Below are 20391 nucleotides of genomic sequence, written 5' to 3'. Positions count from 1 at the left end.
CGAGACTCACCAGAGAAATGTACCCCGGCTCGGGGCGCATCTTGATCCTCCAAAGATCTTCGGGGTCATTGGGGAACTCCGCCACCGCGCTTCTCGCCCTCCGGGCAGCGATGTCTCGGGGGAGCAGCTCGACCGACGTCCTCGAGCCCGACGCCTGGGCCCCGGGGGTGAGCTTGAAGATCGGCAGGACCCTCTCCATGAGAGGGATCACCCTCTGCCGGTGGAAATTCGCGATGACGGCAGCCGCCGTCAACCCTCTTCGATCTAGGCGCTCCAGCACGTCGGTGAGGACCTTGAGCTTGGCTTGCTGCGCTGGAGGCGATACCCCCCAGTCCCACTTCTCGGGCCTCTCCCGGAGCACCCTGTTGGTGAACGCTGGAAGCTTGCTGCTGAAGTTGCGCAGGTAGAACCACCCTTGGCTCCACCCGGCGTTGTTTGTTGTCATCTTGTTGGAGATGTACAAGTTCTTCCGGGTGGGGTGCAAGTGGAGCATCAGGCTGCCTGCGCGCGCATACCTGTTTGCTTGGTTCCGCACGTGCTCGATGAAGAGCTCACCGCAGAAGAGGTGGATCCATAGATCCCAATGTGCCTCGATCCCTAAGTATCCCTCGCAGACGGCGACGAAGACCGCCAGCTGCGAGATGGAGTTGGGGCTGAAGTTGTGCAGCTCCGCTCCATAGTGGTCGCACAATGCCCGCATGAACCGCCCCACGGGAACGCCGAATCCCCGCTCGTGGAGCCTCATGAGGCTCACGACATAACCCGCGGGGGGATTCGGCTCTGTCTCCTCCGGCCGCGGGGAGATCCACGCCGGCGCCCCTGAGTTGGGGTTCAGCGGAAGCAGCCTGTCCTCGACTAGCCGCTCCAAAACCGCCTCGGTGGCGGTCGATCTCCCCCGCAGCAACGGCTCCTGGATGTCCACCATTGCTTCAGACCAAGGGGGGACGCGGGGAGGCAAGCTCTGCGATGGCTAAGGTGCGCTCTCGCTTTCCTTCGTCTACTTCCTCTTGCTCTCGGGTACGTGCTCAGAATGCAGGGGAGCGCGAAGAGGGCAGGGGAGGCGAAGGCAAATGGCCAGGTGAGCCTATAACAACCCCTTCTCTCATTTTTATTTCATCACGGCGCACGGATGCGCCGCCACAGCCCGAATCCACTGCACTCAATGCGGTAGATCCTGCCATCGCTGACGGATGGGCCCCACAACCGCAGAGTCTCCCACGCGCGCACTCGGCAATAATTACGGCACGGTAATCAACGGGTGCGGCGTGACTGTTGCGCTGTTCGATCCGTCAGCCGCTGCCCATGCCGCTTCGTTTACCCGAGGCAGTCGCCTGAAAAGTCGCGCCCGTACCGCACCGCACGAATTGGACCACGTCGCCCATGACCAGCAGAAGACCCGCGCACACAACTAGCGACCCCGTGCCGCTTGCGAACCATGACGGAATATTCCCTTCAGGGGCACTTCACACTCGAGGGAATCTTATTCCGATGCCTTACTGATCAGGGGTTCGAAGCCTGGCCCGTCGAGGGTTCGACAGGCGCCCCAGATCGCCAGAGTCAGGGACTGCATGGATGTGCCGTACAAGCTACCCTCGAACGCGGAGTTCAAGACATCCTACGCAGTGTTCAAGGCCGGTCGAGGGTGCCCAGTAGGGGGATCCCATCGAGGGAGAGCATCGAGCCCTCGGACCCTATCGAACGGGTCCGAGCCCCGCCTAGCGAACCTTCGCAAGCGCTTTATGTGATGTGTCCATGGACCACGAGCCGACCCTTATCGAACGGGGCACGGACGTTCGCTTGAACTACCCGCTAATAGCTCACTGAAGCAGCCATAGCTTGGGTAGCATGGTGCGCTTCACCCCTCCTCCCTGCGGATGGGCGACGAGGGCCGTAATCAAAGTCGAGGGTTCCCCTGAACGCCTTCACGAGGGCCTGGGCTCGGGGGCTCCTCGCACACCGCGGCTCTGGCCGCACCCTCGAATAAGTGGATAACCGTCGATTGTGAAGCTCCGCGTGTCCAACCAAATCCCCTACTATTAACGCGCGCCCGCCTGATGGTTAAGCTGAACGCCGGGTCGCTGTGCCAGCACTAAGAATGCTGAGGGCGGCTGAAAGAGTGTCGATGCTGGCTGAAAAAGACGCTGGATGACCACCCCAGTGAAGCAACCCAGCGGGGCGACGTTTATAGCCCTTGGACGAATGCAAACACTCCTCCAAGGCCTCGGCGGCTACACCCGCGGGTGTGCTGACGCGCCCCCACGGAGGAAACTTCACACATATTCGAGGCCAGAAACCCTCTGTATGCCCCTATACCCTCGGTCATCCTCCACGTGAAGGAGAAAGGGACTTTATTGCTCGATGCAAATAAAGATTACAAAGGGTTACTGGCGCGAAGCCGTCGAAAGGTACAAACATGTTGCCACCTGTGTGGCAATTTTCCCTATCTTGGGGAGGAGCGAGCGATGAAGAAAAGCGCCAAGCCCCTGGCTGGCGCGACGGCCAGGCTGCTAGGGATGCGAGGACCAGCCCCTAGACCGCACAGGTCCAGCGGGATGCTCTCTTCGCAAGCTTTCTTCTAGCATCTCCTCCACCGAAGACTATGCGGGGGGTCGAGCTAGCGGACAGCACCCTCCACACCGTCTCCCCGAGAGCAACCTTGTTGCCGGGGGGGACGACGCGAAGAACAGCCACCGAACATGGCATCAGCGCCTTGGTCAGGCATCTCCATCCCCCTTTAGGCTAGGGGACGTCGCAGAAGCAGGACCCCACGGGCCCAATGCTCTTCTGCTAGTCCCACTTAAGCTGAGGGATGGTGCGCACGCCCTCTCTGGCTTTCCCCCGCCGCTCGCAAGCATTCTTCTAGCACCAAAGCCTAAAAAAGCCAGGCCACCCCATCTGGGGGCCTGTCGCGAAAGGCAAAGGAAAACATTACAAGACCTAGGTGATGCTAGAAGAAAGAGCAGGGAAGTTGGAGAAGAAAGGGTGTCCCACGACCCCTATTTATAGCTGTGTCGGGCGCCAAGCTTCAGGCCTGTCGAAGGGCGAAGGTTTGGGCGGCCCCAAACGGCGCAGCACTCCACGAACAAAAGATGCCCTCGGTTATCGTGCTGAGATGCGACCGAACAAAATAAAGCCGAGTCCCTGGACGCTAAGCGGCACAGCATCGGCCCAGGTGACCAGGGAAGGCGGGACCGAGGCCCCGAGCGCGGGACAGCGCGACGAAAGCACCAGCTGCTGAGCAGCAGACACCATCATCGTCCTAGTCCTCTCAGCACGCAGATGCGTCTCACCCCCGGAATGAACCAAAAAAGGCACGCGCCTCGAAGTACTCTCCCCGCAGGCGCACTACCCCGACCGACGAGTTGTCACATCTACTGGGCTGGCACCCTGGTGCGCCTGGCGGGTGCACAGCACCGACTGATCACGTCAAGGGGGAAAATCGCCGAAATACCCTTTGACCGAATCCCTTGATTCGACCAAAGCCTCGGGGGCTACTGTCGGGTACCATGATTAGGGACACCCTAATCAGGGTACTAAGATCACTCTGAAAAATGCAAACACATGTTAGGCGACTGGGCCCTAGAAGGCCCACGGCCTCCTTCCAATCTGGAAGAAAGGAAAGGACTCAAAGAAGCCCAGCATGCGGCCCATTCGCATCCCCCCTCGAACCCGCGGAGCGATCTCCGCCTCGCTTGAGGGCAGCGCATCTACCCTTGAGCGGGCAAGACATATCCGCCTCGCTCGAGGCCACCCCTCGGTGTAAGGGACAAACAACCCTGCCGCTCACCCGCCTGTCGTACGGAGGCATTAAGTGCCAACCACTCCTCCACAGCGCATAGGACAGACGGCGTCAGGACGCCATTCCCCACAGTGGATGTGACCGGAGTCCCATCCGCCAACTTCGGTCATTGCTCCGCCATCCCGGACGCTGTGGCGGCACTGTGGAACCTGCGACGCGGGACGAGACGGGCTCGGCACTGTTCCCGTTATTATTCTGCCAATTCTGGCCGTCCGGACTCCACCTCATCACACGTATGGCCCCGGACCCGCCTCCTGCTCGGGGAGGGGTCCGATGTCGCCACGCGCCCCCTCGAAGAGGGATGCCCATCACTAGCAGCCGGGGACACAGACTTCCTCCCTCGAGGAGTCCGTGACCTCCATGTGACCCTCGGACCTCCTTAGTGCGCACGCCAACACTTTCAGTAGGGGGGTCCGGGAACGCCACGTGCCCCGTTACCGCTGGAGCACGCAAGACCCTGACTTGCAAGGCCCACAGGACGACAACCACGCCACATCTGGAGGACCGTACAGCCCACAGCGACGACCACGCCGCCTGCTGGGGTTGGCAGGACACCGGCGCAATCTCCGCGAGGACAAGGACGATGCTCAGGACGACCGCCACGCCCGATACCATACCCCACAGTGTACTTCCCACAGTAATCGACTGTTGTATCCCCACAGCTCGGGGAGGAATGACGACTTCCGCGATCCCCTGTACATGTACCCGTCCCTCCTTGTGTCTATAAAAGGAGGAGATGGGCTTCCCTTAAGGGGGTCGGTCGGCTCTCTAGGCATTACACAGCTCACAGTGCACGTACTCGCTCCTAGCCCCAACAACGCTACTTGCCACGCTCAACTTCTCTTCTAGCAGAGACTTGGGAGCCTCCCTCCCTCTCTTGCCTCGCTTATACCCCCTACTACAAGCACTCTGGGTGCAAGATAATACAGTGCCCTCGCACACCCCCTTGCTGTATGTACGGCCCGCGGCCGGAACCAGGATAAACCCGTGTGTTACTGTGTTGCCTCTTGCATCAACATCTGGGACGAGGAAACACGCAGCATTTACTAGTTGGTATCCGGACCCCCGAGTCAGGACACCGACAGTCTCCTCCATCTGGCTCAGGCCTCCCCCAGTTCTGCAAGGACTGGGCAATGACCTCCGCCTAGCAACGCGGTGGTACGCTACCACCGGCGCCAGGGTGGTGCGTCGGCGTCCGTGCGCTCCCCCACGGTGAGGGGTGCGCGAATAGCAGACCTGCGGGTGGAGCTCAACCGCAGGCGCGCGGGTGAGGACGCCCGCATTTCCGTGGAAAGGGCGCGAGAACGCCGCCTCAACATTGAGGGCCGCAACCTCAATGCCGACTTGGATGCAGCGGCACCCAAGCCTCTGGGAAACGCCCGGATACAGGCGGGCACCCCGGTGCCTGGGGTGGGTTGCGCTGCGCTGGCGGATCACCTCTGCGCGCTGGCTTGACCGTCCAAGTTCTGCCCACACCTGCCGGAGAAGTACGACGGTACCACTAATCCATCGGAATTCCTGCAGGTGTACGTTACCGCCATCACAGCAACTGGTGGCAACGACGCTGTCATGGCGAGCTACTTTCATGTAGCCTTGACTGGGCCAGCCCGGACTTGGCTCATGAACCTCACTCCTGGGACGATTCAGTCCTGGGAGGAGCTCTGTGCGAGGTTCACTGCGAACTTCGCCAGTGCGTACCAGCAGCATGGTGTGGTGGCTCACCTCCACGCCGTGAGGCAGAAACCCGGAGAGATACTCTGGGCATTCATCTCGCGGTTCACCAAGATACGAGATACTATTCCTCATAACTCTGAGGCATCTATCATTACTGCTTTCTGTCAGGGAGTACGTGATGAGAAGATGCTCAAGAAACTGGCGACGCACGAGGTGGAAAGCGTCACCACGCTTTTCTCCCTGGCCGACAAGTGTGCCAGGGCCGCTGAGGGCCGCGCATGGCACTCAGCCCCCCAAGACGGAGTCGCCGAGACTGGTGGCTCCAGAGCTACCGTCCAGGGCGGTGGCAAGAAAAATAAGAATAAGAACCGGGGTCACGGGGAGCCATAAGCCGGGGGTCCAGTCGCTGCAGCAGCGGCTGGGGGCCCGAATACGCATGGCAAGCGTCCGTGCCCGCAAGGTGGCAACGGAGGTTCATGCCCAGTTCATCTCACTGCTCGCCACAGCGCCGCTGACTGCCGTGAGATCCAGAAACTCGTGAAGCGGGTCAGTGGGCGGTGTGAGCAGGCCTCCAAGGATAGCTCACCCCCTCCTCGCCAGCGGTCTGGCAAGGAGAAAGCCTCCGACAGTGAGGCCGCTGCCGGGGGGAAGGAGCTACGGTACCAATCCCCCACTCGGGAGCTGAAGGGCGTTTACAGCCACGACAACTCCGACTCTGACAACGAGGAGCACCGCAAGAAGCTGTACATAATGTATGGCGGAAGCTGGGAGCTTGTCTCCCGGCGGGATATGAAGACCCTTCACCGAGAGGTCCTTTCGGCGAAGCCGGGGGGTCCCGAAGGTGGAGCCGCACCATAGGTGGAGGAACACCACCATCTCCTTCGGGCCATCTGACTGCCCGGAGAATATGGCCGGGGCTGGTGTACTACCTCTAGTCACCGCCCCTGTCATAGCCAACATCAGGCTCTATGACATGCTGATTGACGGTGGGGCTGGCCTCAACGTCATTAGCTATGCAGCGTTCAAGCAGCTGCAGATCCCGGAGTCCAAGCTGACTTCCTCTTGCCCATTCTCCGGAGTGGGCCCACATCCGGTGTTCCCTCTGGGGAGCATCACTCTGCCGGTCACGTTCGGGACCGAGGAGAACTTCCGCACAGAGAGTGTCCAGTTCGATGTTGCGGAGGTGAACCTCCCGTTCAATGCCATCATTGGCAGGCCGGCTCTCTACCGCTTCATGGCCATTGCCCATTACGGGTATTTGGTCCTGAAGATGCCTTCCCCTGCCGGTGTCCTCACCGTGCGGGGTGACCGCACCGCTACCGTCGCTGCAGTTGAGAAACTGCATGCTCTGGCGGCAGAGGCTGCATGTTCCGAGGAGGACCCATCCACCTCGCGAGCCAAGGTGCCTGCCAGGGCACCTGAGGTTCAACCGTCCGACCCGGACAATGTTCCCGTGAAGACCGTGCAGGTCGGAGCGGATTCCTCTCGGACCACCGACATCGCGGGGAACCTGGAGGAGAAATAGGAAGACGCGCTCATCACTTTCCTCCGGGCAAATGTGGACGTGTTCACCTGGGAACCGTCACAGATGCCCATGATACCCAGGGAAGTGATCGAGCACCATCTGAGGATCTACCCCGCCGCCACACCGGTACGCCAGAAACCTCGGAAGCAGACCGTGGAGCGGCAGAACTTCATCCGTGAAGAAGTCCGCAAGCTGCTCCACGCTGGCTTCATCGAAGAGGTCCACCACCCCGAGTGGTTGGCCAACCCGGTCATCGTCCCAAAGGCCAACGGGAAGCTTCGGATGTGCATCGACTACACCAGCCTCAACAAGGCATGTCCTAGAGACCCCTATCCTCTTCCACGTATCGATCAAATTGTGGACTCCACCTCCGGGTGTGACCTTTTGTCTTTCCTAGATGCTTACTCTGGTTTCCACCAGATACAGATGTCTAGAGAGGATAGGAAACATACTGCTTTTGTAACAGTGGATGGTCTTTATTGCTATATTGTCATGCCATATGGTCTGCGGAATGCCTTACCCATGTTTGTGCGAGCTATGAACAAAACTTTCTGTAATTTAATTAGAGATATAGTTGAGGTGTATGTCGATGACATCATAGTCAAGACTAAGGTAGGGTCAACACTAGTTGAGGACCTGTCCCTCGTCTTCGACCGACTGCGCGCCACACGCACGAAGCTGAATCCCGAGAAGTGTGTTTTCGGCGTCTCGGCAGGGAAGCTGTTGGGTTTCCTGATCTCACATCGAGGCATCGAGGAAAACCCAGCCAAGATCAAGGTGATCGAGGCGATGGGGCCTCCTGGCCGCATTAAGGATGTCCAGAAGCTTACTGGATCTCCGGCCGCTCTTAGCCGCTTCATTTCGAGGCTGGCTGAGAGGGCCCTCCCCTTCTTGAAGCTATTGAGGAGGTCCGGTCCATTCTCTTGGACTGAAGAGGCTGAACAAGCCTTCCAGGAACTGAATCAGCACCTCACCTCACTGCCAGTATTGGTGGCTCCAGAGCCAGGTGAGTCGTTGTTTTTGTATCTTGCAGCGTCTGCAGAGGCGGTCAGCATGGTGCTGGTGGCCGAGAGGACGGAGCAAGCTCGCCAGGGGGACACCAAGGTCCCCCCGACCACGGATGGTGAGCCGGACTATGGACATGGGGGTCCGGCAGCCACTCCTCTGTCTGAAGGTCCGGACCCCGGACAAGGGGGTCCAGAGGAGCCTCGACCCAGTGGGAACCCAGAACCGCTGGGGGCCCAAGGACCTGACGTGTTGGACAAGGCCGAGCCGGACCCGGTGGCCAGGGTCCAGACCATCCAGAAGCCAGTCTACTATGTCAGCGAAGTCCTCCACGAGGCAAAGGCCAGGTATCTTGAGACGTATAAGCTTATCTATGCCATACTTATTGCGTTCAGGAAACTGCGCCACTATTTTCAGGCACACAGAGTTGTCGTAGTGACCTCTTATCCGCTGAGAGCGATCCTGCACAACTCCAATGCCACGGGCAACATCGCCAAGTGAGCAGCAGAGTTGGCTGAGTTCCAGCTGGACTTCCAGCCCCGCCATGCAATCAAAAGCCAAATCCTGGCTGATTTCATAGCAGAATGGACTCCTTCCCCAAGCAATTCTGGTAGTCCGGACCTCAACGGCGGACCCCCGGAGCCAGAAGTCAGGACACCAGTCTTCACCGAGCCCCATTGGACACTCTTCTTTGACGGGTCCGTCCGCAAGCAGTGGGCTGGAGCTGGTGTGGTCCTCATCGACCCAAACGGAGATCATCTGAAGTACATGGTGCACCTTGAGTTCAAGCCACCAACAACATGGTAGAGTACGAAGCTTTAATCTTTGGCATGACAGAAGCCCTGTGTTTGGGGGTCCGGCAGCTCCTGGTGAAGGGAGATTCTCAGCTAATCATCAAGCAGGTCCGGGGGGATTGCAGCTGCAACAATCCCCAGCTCGCGGCATACCTCATTCACGTGAGGAAGCTCGAGAAGGACTTCGACGCCTTGGAACTGTAACATGTTCCCCGCGAATTCAACTCCGCAGTAGATGATCTCTCCGCGAGAGCATCTACCTGGGCACCCGTGACCGAGGGCCTCTTTGAAAGACAGTTGCTGAGACCTACCGCCCAGCCTGCCGAACTGGGTGAAGGGGATCAAGCTAGCACCTCGGAGCTAGCGGTCCCGGCGGCATTCCATCCGTGGTGCAGGCCCAGGGTTATGTGCGCTGTTGAGGACCCTGGAGACCTCATAGAGCCACTCCCACCTGCTCAGGGAGGTCCCGATGCATGGATCTCCAAGATCCGGGACTACCTGAAAGATAATATCCTTCCTGATGACGATGTGTCTGCTGAGCGCATAGTACGATTGGCTAACGCTACGCGGTGGTAGAAGGGGATCTCTACCGCCGTGGCGCCAATGATATCCTCATGCGGTGCATTTCCCAGGAAGAGGGCCACGAGTTACTCGCGGAGATCCATGGAGGCGAGTGTGGAAGTCATTCCTCATCTCGCACGCTTGTTGGTAAGGCCTTTCGGCATGGCTTCTACTGGCCGACAGCACTCCAGGATGCAGCTGAGCTGGTAAGGTCCTGCAAAGCATGCCAGTTCCATGCAAATCAAATACACACACCGGCTCAGGCTCTGCAAATGATCCCACCCTCGTGGCCGTTCGCCGTATGGGGCGTGGATATCCTGGAGCCGTTCCCCCGGACCGTCGGCGGGTACCGGTTCCTCTACGTCGCCATTGACAAATTCACAAAATGGCCGGAGGTTACCCCTGTGGTGAACATCACCAAAAAATTAGCACTCGCATTCCTCAAGTCCATTGTGTGCAGATTTGGCGTCCCAAACCGCATCATCGCGGACAACGGGGCCCAATTCAAAAACAGACTCTTCCAAGAGTACTGCGAGGACATCGGCATCCAGCTATGCTTTGTGTCTGTGGAACATCCCTGCAGCAATGGACAGGTCTAGAGGGCGAATGCAGAGGTCCTTAGGGGACTCAAGACCTGCACCTACAACTGCTTGAAGAAGCATGGTGTAAAATGGGTTGATGAGCTTCCGTGCGTGCTATGGGGCAACCGAACCACACCTAGCCGAGCCACCGGGGAGACCCCATTCTTCCTGGTCTACGGGGCTGAAGCATGCCTTCCCCCGGAAATTCACCTGGGCTCACCACGGGTCCAGGCTTTTGACGAATCCATGATGGAACAACTGCGGCGTGACGATGTGGACTTCGTTGACGAATGAAGGTGGCGAGTAGCAATCCGAAATGCACGCTACAACCAAGCGCTCAGGCATTATCATCAACGGTTCGTGCACAGTAGGGAGCTCCGGGCTGGGGACCTCGACCTAAGGCGGATCCTGAACCGAGCAGGGCTCCACAAACTCTCCCCCAGCTGGGAGAGTCCCTTTAATGTTACAGAAGTATGCCGGTCCGGATGCATTCGCCTTGCCACAGAAGAAGGGGTGCTGCTGCCCAACCCTTGGAACATAGAGCATCTGCGTAAGTTTTACGCTCAGACAGAGCAAGAAATGAATTTTTCCTTTGTAATAAGATAGAATCAGTGTGCGGTCCAGAGCGGTGGGGGTCCGTCCTCGTAAACCCGGCCTCTGGCATCCATCGCACCATCGGCTAACGTTAACGCGCGGCCCAGAGCGGTAGAGGTCCGCCCTCATAAACCCGGCCTCTGGCATCCATCGCGCAAGCCATGTATATCAAGTTGCAAAGGAAAGATTTGCTCCCAGTTCTGTCTTTGTGTCAAAATTTTATTTCGCATTTTGATTCTCAAACTTTTCCCTTTCTAACCCCCGCGTGGACTTCCACTCTTGTCGCTACAACTAAGATCTGTATTGAGTTGCCGGACTGCTGTACAGGTTTGGACCCCCTTGCTGCTGGGAGAGGGGTCCGGACCCCTAAGGACCTGCTCTGGAGACGGGGTGCTTGTTTCCTGGGGTGGTCCGGAGTCCTGTGTAGCCGCTTAGCCGGTTCCGTACTCAAAGCCTACACGCTCCACCACCCTGTAACGAGTGCTCTAGTACCCGGAGCTGGGTAATTAGGGGCCCGGACCTCGTTCTAGCTCAAGGGTTGGCTTCCTAAGTCCTACACGACAGGTCCAGCTTCATATCTCAAAGGATCGAGTACGACAGAATGGCCTCACCCACTGCTAGGGAGGGGTCCGGAACGTCGGGAACCAGGTCCGGTAAAGTCGTGCTTGTTTCCTGGAGTGGTCCGGAGCCCTGTGTAGCGGCTTAGCCTGGTTCCGTACCCTAAGCCTACACACTCCACCACTCTGTAACAAGCATCGTGCTACCTGGACCTGCATATCTGGACAAGCATCGTGCTCCCAGGGGGCCCGGAGCGTTCGCTTTGAGCCAGATACCAAGGATCGAATCTGCATGCGTCAAACAGGTAAGTTGCAGTATCATTACTACCATCCCAGCGAGTTTGATTTTCCTCTCTATAGTTTTTTCTGTTATTCAGGGAATAAGTCGCTCGTTTGACTTACAATCTGTGCTACACCTATGCCCAAGAACACTTGTTCAACCTCATAGGGGGGTCCGGAGCGTCTTCTCGGCTCGGATGGCAGATAGGTTCTAACAACTGAACCTATCTACCAGGGGGCCAGGGTGCCGGGGTGCTGCATACCGTAAACCAGAGCAGCTGACAAACAGCTAAGTTGAAATTTCTTCTATTAAAATTTCAACAAGTACAATATTTTTACATAACACAAAAAACAAAAGTTCTACTGCTGTGATGGTCCAGCTCCGGAATCTGCAGGCTCCCGCTTGAAATAAGCAGCTACAAAGTCGACGACCTCCCGCACGCTTTCCCGAGCGGAGGCTTCCGTCTCCGCCACTGGACCATCGACGACGGGGGCTATCGAGATGGCAAGGTCGTGGCTCCGGAGGCAGGTCAAAATGTACTCCGCCACCATCCGGCACAGCTCACGGCCCTCGGCTTCAAGGTGGCCAACGAGGATCTGCTCCAGGCGCCAGAGTCTCTCTGAAGCAGAGTCCAGCACCGGGAGGGCGTCAGCAATTGAAGCTGGCGGCTCCGCCACTTGGATTGGACTCATTCCAAGTGGCACCAGAGCTGAGATTGCTTCGCCCGCCCAGTCAATGATTCGCTGGGCCCCCATGCGCTGGTCCTCCTGCAGCTTCCGTGCTGTCTCCTGGACCGCCTCCTGCACCTGGGCATCAAGTGCCGCCTGAGCCGCCTCCAGCCTGCGGGTCTTCTCCTGGAGTGAGGCCTCCTTCCGCGCCGTTGACTCCTTCAGGGTCTTAAGAGACTCGCGTTGGCGCGTAAGGGCCTGCTCCATGCTGGTGGTGAGAGATTCCCACCGTGCAAGGGACTTCCTCTCCTCCTCGAGGTCCATCTCGGCAACAGCCTGCTGGCTGGCAGTCTCCTGCAACTCCTGGCACCATCGATGCAGGGACTCGGAGAGTTTCTCGAGCTCCTGCTTGCGGACCTCGAGTCCCTGGCTGCGAGACTCGAGCTCGGATCACTGGGCCGCAAGGCGGGCCTCCTCCTTGGCAATAGCCACCTCCCGCAGCTCCAGGGCTTTCTTCCGTCCCGCCGCCGCGAGCTCCCGGTCGAACACCTTCCAGAGCCCTTTCCTGTAGGACTCAAGGTCGGCCTCAAGCTCGGACCGGGCGGCAGCAGCACAGGAGGCCTCGACCTTTGTGCGCTCATCCAGGTGGATGTGCCAGTCGCCAAGGCGCTGACGCTCGCTCTCTAGAGCTCCCCGCTCCCGCCGGAATGCTGCCTCGACGGTAGAAGTCGCCTCTTCTATCGTCCGCCGGACCCCGACCAGCACCCGGGGGAGGGGAACCGCATCCTCCTCTGGGGGACCCTGCAAGAGGCGCTTACCAGAGACCCCCTCCAGCTCTTCCTCTACTGCAGGTTGGGAGCTGGCGGTGGGGACATCTGGCACAGACGTCGGGCCCTCGGGTACCGAGGTGCTCGTCGTTGTTGCGTCCGCTGCCGCTGTGCTCACCGTCGCCAAGCCCGGTGTCGGCACGTCTGCCACCGTAGTCGGGGCCTCGGGGGCCACCGCGTCGGGCGTTGCTGCGCCTGGCACTGGCGCATCCGCCGCCGCCGCATTTGTCGCCTTCGGGTTAGCGGAGGTCGCCGCACCCGAGGTTCCCACATCCACCGTCGCTTCTGCCGTTGCCGCCGAGGCACCGGTCGCCTGGACCCCCGCTGGAACCCCCTCGGTGGTTCGGGGCGTCGAGCTGGAGCCGGTCGGGGTGGCGGAAGAGCTACCTGGGCGAGAGGCCCTGGCAAACGAAGAGAAGAAGCATTTCAGCAAAAAGCGAAGCACCGGAAATAAGGGGAGTGAACGGAAGAACACTTACCCCGAAGCGCCGGGTTTCCAGAGTCCACGGAGGCTGGGAGACCGCTGCTGCCGTGGCGGCGGCGGCGCCGGATCCTGCTGCTGCGGTGGAGGCAGTGGCACCAGATCATCCTGCAGCCGCTGCTACTCCTGCTGCAGTGGCGCCAGAGGTGGTGGTGGCGCTGGCCGCTGCTGAGACGAGGGCACCGTCCGATGCGGCGATCGCTCTTGATGGTCCGGCGGTGGTGGCGGAGGCGCACCTCATGGCTGCTACTGCTGCCCTTGTGGTGGCGTTGGTGGTGGAGGTTGTTGCTGCTGCTGCTGCCGTCGGGGAGAGGCATGTTCCGGCGGTGGTGGTGGCGGCGCAGCTACACCAGGGGTCCCGTGTGAGCCGGGGGCCCGGGAGCTACCCTGGCCCATGTCCTCAGCGGCCCTCTGACGCTTTGCGGCGGGATCCTCAGCGGACCTGTCGCTACGGTGCATCCTATGCCGGCTTACCTCCTCCGGCAATGCGCCAGAGCCGCTTCGGCTCGGGCTGGGACCACTCGGGCCAGAGCTACCAGCCACGGCCTGCTTGCCCTTGGCAGAAGGGTCGGGCCTCGTGGCGCCAGACTGGGCCAGATCCCCAGTCGCGCCGGGGATCTGGATGCCGCGGTTGGGCTCGCCTCTCGTTTGGCGCGGTGCCAGACCGCCGTCGTCAAGGGTCGGCAGAGTGACCAGCACCGCAGCCCTCAGGCTCGAGTCCTCGCAGAGGGGAACGACGCCCTGAGGGAGGATCAGGTGCTCCGGGACGAAGATCTCCCCCGTCACCGCCCGCACCACAACCTCCAGGCCTTCCTGGGTCAGATCACTGTCCTCCCCGCGGTGGGTCCTGCTGCAGTCTTGGGGCCCGGTGAAGCTCCAGGCAGGACGCGGCCGCTGCTTCAGAGGGGCGATCCGTCGCTTCAGGAAGTCCCCGAGCACGTGCAGCGAGGTGAGGCCGCTCTCCGCCAGCGCCCTGATCTTGCTCAGCATGGGTTCAAACGCCGCCGGCAGGGATGGCTTGGCCCTCCAGGACTGGTGGTCGGAGGCGGGCCCCTCGGTCGGGATGACGAGACGCTCATTGGCGTCGGTGGTGGCGATCACCCACTCCCTGCGCCAATCCTCCCACTTTCCGCCAGTGAGGCCGGGGATGTAGGGCGTCTACAGATCGTTCCTTGTCTGGAAGTAGTACGCCCCGACTTCATCCTTGCTCTTCCCGGACTTCACCGGGACGAAGAAGTAGCGGAAGTGGACAACGCAGGGCCGTACCCCCACGAACATCTCGCATAGGTGGACGAAGATCGATGTCAGGAGGATGGAGTGGGGCGTGAGATGCTGCAGCTGGAGGCCGAAATCCTCCAGCAACAGCAGGAGGAACGAAGAAATCGGCAGCCCCACGCCGGTGGAAATGTGCGAAACAAACATCACAAATTCCCCGGTGCGCAGATCGTGGAGGGGAACCGAGACTACTCGAATTCCCTAGGCGGTCCCCCGTGGACTCCACCCCAGCAGGTGGCGCACCATGTCTAGTTCCGCCTCGGTCTGGAAACGGCGGGGACGGACGAGGGACGCCATTTTGCTGTGGAGGCGAGGAACAATCTGCATAGAAGAGCAAGGGGCGAGGAGGCTCGAAGGCAAAGGGGCGCAAAGGTTTGGAAGGAAGAAGGAGAATGCGGAAAAGTAACCACGGCATGCGGTTCGGCCACTTATGAAGCCTGATCCATCCGGCGCGCCCCGAAACCGTCGCTGGAAGCCAAGCGACGCTCATGCCTGGTGTTAGCCACCCAATCCATGGCAAGGGGGCCTAGGCCCACTTATCAGGAGAGGTGGGTAACAAAGGAAGGTGTGAAAAGGCGGGGTTCGAACCGTCGCGCGCGCGCGGAGCGAGGCAGAAGCCGAACCGACACGCCTGTACAAGCACTGACAGGGTCAGACCTTTCGGGAACCGCGCTGGCGGAAAAGAATTCCTTTTACCCCGGCGGCAGTAGTGCCGAGCGTCGTACGCGTGACTAGGCGCACCACTGTGTGTGGGGGCCTTGAGTCAGTGAGCCATTGCGACGTGATGGGCCAGTAGGGAACCCAGTGGATGGTCAAAGCCGGACAAGACTCCTGCAGCGCGCACAGTCTAACGCTGGAGGCTTCAAGTTATGCAGAGCTAGACTACAGTAGTGGCCCCACCTGCGGGTTCGTAGCCTTTCCCGAAGTGGGACCGGGGGCCACTGTCGGTACCCTGTAGCAGGGATACCCACACCTACTGCAGCAAGGCAGGACTCGTGTAGTCATCCATAACTACGCCCTAAGTGGCGGAGAAGCCGGGCCCCAGGGGTCCGTCTCTTACCTCACCAAGCCAACGGCCCCGGACCCGTTCCCCGCTCTGGGAATGGGTCCAGTGATGCCACGTGTCCCTGAGGAGGGGAAGCTCCACGCCAACAGCCGAGGGTTCGGACCCCCATAGGGGCCCGGGACCTCCCATGCGCGTAGAACCAATATACCGCCGGGGCGGGGTCCGGGGCGCCACGTGTCCCGCTGGTGTAGGCGCGGGCGCGAGTCTTCCACTGGAAGACTCGCCTACCCACCGCATTCAATGCGGGTGGTTGAGGCGTGCTCTGCCGTCGCGGCACGCGGGGCAGCTTTTGACAGGCCGCACTGTAGACCGCATATTACCGAGGTACATAGTGCAGCCGCATGCGCCGCATCCGCGGAGAGCCCGTCTGCCGCATTAAATGGATACGACGGCATGGCACCCTGTCATCATACCGCCTACGCCGCAAGCTACACGGCCCGTTCAGCTATGCGGCAGGCTACGGCAAGCTACGCCGCAAGCTACGCCCTGGCGCCGTTTCGACAAGACAGGGCATGGCTATGCCGGTCGGAAGATTCCCACGGGCAAAGTAAGGAAATCCAGGAATAAGATCTCCGTCGCCTACAACGCCATAATATCTGTACAGTATGTTATTTTATACTATATCGCTAGGCCCATCTGTCGAGAACCCAATGGCTATGTACAGTCCTCCCTTGAGATATAAAAGGGAGGAGTACGTAAAGCCAAGGCAGAGAAGGCCAGGCCAAAGCCAAGGCAGACACAACACAAGCTCGGATTCACTCCGAACAATCTCATTCTCAACCTCTTGAGAGCACAAGCAATACAACACACAGTGGATGTAGGGTATTACGCTCCGGCGGTCCGAACCACTCTAAACCTTCGGTGTTCATCGTGTTCTTGCATCTAGATCGGACTAATCCTAGCTACTCCCCGAGTACTCACCCTCTGGGTTTAGGCGGGTGTACTACGCCACCCGGCTGTGGGTTTGCACACCACGACACTCTTAGTTTATGAAAGATAGCTTGGTTAGCATAAAAAGGAAAGTTGGTTCACATTAACCTATTTGGAACATGTGTTCCTAGAATTTGGTATGAGCTAGCCACTGGTCATGTACACATGCTTCTGGTCACTTCATTTTTTTTATCAACACCATATTCTCATCCAAGCATGCCTACCTCCCTAAAAAAATACTATATTCACTGTAAGCACCTTGAATTGTTGGTTGGTTCAAGTTATCGTCAACTATTTTATAACTAACAACTACTCTCGGTAACTACATTTGCAGTTCTAGCGCCGATGCTTAGAAGGAAGACGCGGATCAGCTCATTTTATGTTTTCACGATCGCAGCTATGCCTAGACCTACATCTGATGAATTGCTACTTCATGCAATATATCTAGCTATTTTATAATCTGATGCTCGGCTTCTATTAACTCTCTTTTGGATACTTTTATGGCTGCAAACTATGTTATTTTCAACTTTCTCTTTAATATATCAGCACTCGCTTTTATTTGGATTAGTATTCCAAGCTACCTACTAAAATATTGGTTGCTACTAATGTTGATACTCAATTGTAATGCATGACTTGACAGAACCAATGGACCGCACATGGCATTCAATCAGTAGCACTGTTGCTGCTGTTAAGATATATATTTGCATCAGAATTGCTATGACTTTGCTTGTTGTTCAGAGCATATTTGTACTGGGTTCCTAATTTCTAAATAGCGAGATTTTATTGTCTACTTGCAATATGTATGTAATCTCTGTTGCTGATGATATGTTCAGTTTTCATATTTCTATGTTGCCATTTGCTATCGTAGGCTATATCTACTCATGTATATAAATCTGTTATCTTTGAAATCAACAAACTGATGATAGGGCGCGCAACGCACGCATTACGTTCAAGTACAATACAAGAAACCAGTGCATGCAGAGGCTAGAATATATAGTACATATAAAAAATGCGGACCGGCATGTAGAACAACAAGAGATAACGACCCACATACATAACATATAATAATAAAATCATAGCTGAACTCAATCGTGCTTGCATCGCAACTGGTCCTGTTACATCAAAGAGAAATTCTCAAAAAATAAAAGTAGTAACAAATAAAAAGAATACACCAACATGTACGCAGATGCAACTGGTCCAGTTACATCAAAGAGAAATTCTCAAAAAAATAAAAGTAGTAACAAATAAAAAGAATACACCAACATGTTCGCAGATGCGTGTTTATTCTGAAAAAAAATGTAAGAATGGCCAAAGGAAACAATTGACGAATGAGGAAATTAATTAATGAAATATAATGTGAAATTTATTTTTTCGGCGAACACATAAGCACACAACGGGTGGCGGTGGCCTTCTCATCTGTGACCCTGCAAAACGAAATGATGATCAGTCGCCGGTTGACAAATGCAGACACAGTATACTAGTTTCAGAACATAGCGATAATCTTCAAGTGTGCCAAGAAAAACTGAACAATGCACTTGGCCACTTACATAAGTTGACCAACCCATCAGGCCAAGCAGGGTGGGTATGAAGTAATCTTCCATATGGCGCGCGTTCAGTGAGTTTGGTGATGCGGAAGAGACCCCGACCGTGTATCCGATATGCAGTCAGATTTTGATCTGAATATACGATTTTGGAAAATAATAACCATGTGACTATGTGACTAGTAGCCCTGCTCTACCCTCGCGCAATTCGGATGTGACTAGTAGCCCTGCTCTACCCTCGCGCAATTCGGACTCTCCGGCCAAGCAACCATGGCGCTATGGCAGCACCGGAAGAAGCGCCGCCGCGGCGCCCGACACGCCCTGCCCCCGCGCCGCAGTCCAATCCACGCGAGGCCGGAGGGCAGTCTCGATACAGACTCCACTCATACAGTCTTAAATCTCAAAAACCCTATTATAATAAGAAATTATACTTTCTAATACAAAGTGTGTAATAATAATTTCTATACATAAAATTATTTATTGTTTTTCTTCCATCACAAGATTCATCGACTCCACGCCCCTTCCACAACACAAGTCTCTCTGGTTTCTTAAGCATTGAAGGGCGTGTAGACTTGATGTCTTATCTAGAAACTAAGTCTTTTTTTTTCTTCTCTCTTCAACAATTAGGGTGCCACATCAGCAAAAAAACTATAAATAGAAGACTATAAATATACTTAGACTCCATGATAGAGTCTGAATTGGGACTGCTTTGGCTTGGGATGACAATTGGCAAGTTGGTGCCGCCGCCGCCTCGGATTGAGGAGCCGCTCGCACTCGATTTCGCACACCCCATGAAAGATTGATTCCATCCAGATGCGGAGCTACAGTGATGCCTGGTTATTCCCAAGAATACCCAACTTTTTAAAAAAAATCAAGTATACTTCATGTTTATACACATATACATATAAATCTGGACCTGTTTGTTTGTTCTCGTGTTAAACGTAGTCCAGTGATCCACCAGCCAGCCCATCTGGCCCATAAACGGCCGCACAGCCCACCAGCCCAGCACCCTAGCAGCCCTCTCGCCCCCACCCCCCTCTCTCGCGGAACGCACGCCCGGGAGCACATTTCTCCCTGTCCTGCTGCTCGCCCGCTCTCCCTGCCGCACTGCTGCTTGCTTGCTTCCCCAATCCCCCAAATCCCTAAACCGTAGGACTGAAATCCCCCCAAATCAAGAACAAGAGCTAGCAGATCCGCCCTACCGGCAAGCTGCGCGCGCCCGCGGGGAGGCTGGGAGGCCGGCCGCCGGCTGCTGGGCATGACCATGAGGGCCTGACCGCCTGAGGGCGAGGCGACGAGGCCGCGAGGGCGATGACCGAGCGGCCGACCGGCGAGGAGGAAGGTGAGCCCATCTATTGTCTACATCAATATGCGTATGCCCTTTTTCTACATATTTTTTCCTTCAAACAATGATAGAATCAGTGTATCCCTTTATGTAGATCTGAGGAAGTTGTAAAATGAAGAAGAAATCAATTGATTTGAAAACATTATGGGATAGACATTCAAAGTCAAGAAAGATAGGCTCCACATCAATGCCGCAGCCGGTTACCATTGAGAGTGAAGCAGTTCCTGTTCCAGATGTTTCTTTTGTTCGGCCAGTTAAAGTTGGGAGTGAAGTTCAGATTCATAGTGTTGAGGTTGAGCCTGAGATAGCAGCCACTGATATAGCAAGAAATGGGACAGAACCTGAACCAGAAGTAGCTAGCAATGAACCTGACATAGCAAGCACATCAATAGTAGCAGTGACAGAAGAGGAGCAACAGCAACCAGCCAGTTCCACTTGGTCTCCTATCAGAGATGGTGATGACTCAGAGGCAGAGTATGAATCAAGTGAGGAAGCTATTTACGATATTGATTTACTTCCTCACGATCCTGGAAGGAGGATTCCAATCAAAAGATATGATGTCAATGAACGGAATGAACGGAATTCTGTGATAAGGGGATACATTGCATTGGGTCCATGTCAACCACGCAACCACAATTTTCCTTATTGAGCGCGAGTTCTTTTTGCAGGTGAAGGAATGTGATATCATTAATCGCTTCCAAGCCATGAAGGAACGCAAAATTAAAGCTACCCTTAGAACCCAGGAAGCAACAGAAAGTTAGAGTACTTTGTAATCTTATTTATGTATTTTGTAAGTTTTTTATTTTATTTTCATGGATATTTTAGAACTGATTTATTCAAGAACTTGTACCATTATTTTTTTCTATTTATCAGTTTGACATATCGGAA

The 20391-nt window shown here is 56.6% G+C and overlaps 1 long non-coding RNA gene across 1 annotated transcript; it reads left to right on the top strand.

The window, feature by feature from the left end:
- Window positions 1-19182: 19182 nt before the first annotated feature.
- LOC120712495 lies at window positions 19183-20391 on the top strand. The gene is made up of 2 exons (XR_005690910.1): window positions 19183-19500; window positions 19598-20391. It is a non-coding gene; the product is annotated as an uncharacterized LOC120712495 (long non-coding RNA).

Source organism: Panicum virgatum, chromosome 6K, assembly GCF_016808335.1.
Source record: "Panicum virgatum strain AP13 chromosome 6K, P.virgatum_v5, whole genome shotgun sequence".
Classification (NCBI taxonomy): Eukaryota; Viridiplantae; Streptophyta; class Magnoliopsida; order Poales; family Poaceae; genus Panicum; species Panicum virgatum.
Note: the sequence above shows the minus strand (reverse complement) of the source record. Positions and strands in the feature narration are given on the sequence as shown.